The following is a 2,368-nucleotide window of genomic DNA, read 5'->3' on the forward strand; positions in this document are numbered from 1 at the left end:
TTAAATGGATATTATTATATATTAATTATTATACATTTTATATTACTAATTAAGTCGGGTAAATTGTCGAGTCGATAATTATAATAAGTTATTTTAATTAACCCGCGTTGTATCGATATAAGTTAATTGTGTCGGGTTTATACGGAATTGTCCAGTCCAATTAATAAATAATAAGACCATAATCATAATTAAATATTATGACCTAACCTTGATTATTAATTAGTACACTAAGCCTACCATATTAAATAATTGGACCTAACATTCCTACAATATCTACCACTAATCGTATGATGACAAAATAAGAACAACACAACAATTAAGCCTACAAATACCTACCCATTACCCATCTTTACCTTACCCTATATATATTATAATAACCCACCTTGGCATCATCATATTTGTTTGTCAATTCTCTCGGTTGCTTTGAGAATTATTGCGCCTTACCATGCGTTAGACTAATACCCATCAACAATCATCCGCTTCTTTAACTAAGGTAACACGATTCTACCGATCCTAATATATTTATTATTGTTCGAGGTTGTGTGAATTCCGTGCTAACTGTTATTAGTTTATTATTATTTTTCGTGTCTTGAATTTTATTTGGGTTGAATTACTAGTTACCAGTAATTGTTACTTTACTTTCATAGCTATTACTTTATTTTGATAAGTTAATCTTATTGTTGGTGAGATGGGTTCAATTCGAGGGGATGTAAGACTAGCTCGTATTGATGGAGATGAGATGGAATTATAGTTCGAAAGGTCTTAGTCGGGTTGTTAATAAATAGAGCTTGGTATTAATTGGATTAGCCTTTCATTATTGATTCCGATGTGCATGGAGTATACCAGACCACTATGAATGGATGCAATGGTTTCTTTATCAATAGTGCACAAGTTTATTGACATTATTATAAGGATATTCTTAATTTACGAATTGTGGAACGGTGTACTGTTATACAGAGAGTTCAAATTTTAGTATTGTGTTTAATTTGTCGTATCCTTTGACCTCGACCAGTGGGTGAGTAGCTTAGAATTATACTCTAAGTGTTGAGCAGTTCCTTTAATGGAATATTTGACAATATCGATATTGAAATTGAGATGAATATTGGTTACTGGTATTGAGTTATGGGGCCGTTGAGCCGAGTTATGTTTACGGTCCAGTGCGACCATGGTTACTGAGTTCTTTGAGTTTGAAATCGATATTGAGATAAAAATATTGTTTCGCGGTCTTATCCGCCAGTTCACTCACCCCTTGTCTTTGGTCTTAGGTTCGACGATGAGAATACGATATCTGGTTACTTGGGAGTATTATATTATGAGACGGAGTAATGAGTGATATGGAGTAATTAGTTGAGATTGAGATTAGTAAAGGGGAGTGTTTTATTATTCTCTCTGTTTATTTATATTTTTATATGTCTGTGTTTCCACGCCATGACCAAAAACTATTCTGCTTATATTGAGGTATTATCTGTTACTCAGCTTTCCGGCTGACGTGTTTTCTCCTTTTTGGGCTACTCGTCATGGGGGTAGTTCCTTTCTGTCTTCTGGTTTTATTTCAGGTTACTTCCGCTGCAGTTTAAAAGGATTTTATTTCAAGAGAAGATTTTTATTAGAGACTTTATAAAATTGTGGTTCCATTTGTATTATTTTATATTTAAAAGAAATTTGTATTAAGAGACTTTGTATATTAATTATAATATCCTTGTATTTCGGCCAATTTTGTATGTAAAAGTAAGTTTTAATTTAGCCGAAAATCAGGGGTGTTACATTGAGGCACTCGTCGGCGGTCGAGGTCGTCAGGTATGAACCTCACTTGACTTCTTTTGATTTTTGACTATTTCTCCTTTTGATTGAGTTGATTGACATGAGTCAATTTATTGCTATTCACAGGTCGACCGCGAGTCGGGACGAGAGTTGGCCCAGGCTCGGGAGGAGACGGCTCGTTTGTCGAGGGAGCTCGAGTTTCGGGATGCCGAGATCGCTGCTCTTATGGCGAGGGTCGCCGAGTTGGAGGGCGCCCAGCAGTAGCCTGTGTAGTTTTGTACATCTGATTTTGAACACTTTTTGGACTCGTTTTGGGGTGCAAGCCCCCAGTTTACTTGGATCTTTTTGACTTGTTTGGGGCGAAGCCCCCAGTTTGCTTGCACATTCGGACCTGTTTTGGGGCGAAGCCCCCAGTTTGCTTGTACATTTGCTTTTTTGTTGTATATACGATGGCCTGAGCGCCTTTGCTGCTGGGTTGTGTTGTTTGTACCTGCAGGTTAGTTCTCGAACAGGTTTGGTAGACAACGGTTTACGCCGTCGCTACCGGAGTTTACATAGAAAAAATCACGCAACATATACATTTTATATACACATAAGGCCTTTAATT

General features: G+C 36.7%; 1 long non-coding RNA gene across 1 annotated transcript; it reads left to right on the plus strand.

Moving 5' to 3' along the window:
• The first annotated feature begins 203 nt into the window (after positions 1–203).
• LOC141594084 (uncharacterized) lies at positions 204–2,140 on the plus strand. The gene is made up of 3 exons (XR_012522000.1): positions 204–493; positions 1,528–1,797; positions 1,888–2,140. It is a non-coding gene; the product is annotated as an uncharacterized LOC141594084 (long non-coding RNA).
• The last annotated feature ends 228 nt before the right edge of the window (positions 2,141–2,368 follow it).

Source organism: Silene latifolia, chromosome 8 (genome assembly GCF_048544455.1).
Source record: "Silene latifolia isolate original U9 population chromosome 8, ASM4854445v1, whole genome shotgun sequence".
Classification (NCBI taxonomy): Eukaryota; Viridiplantae; Streptophyta; class Magnoliopsida; order Caryophyllales; family Caryophyllaceae; genus Silene; species Silene latifolia.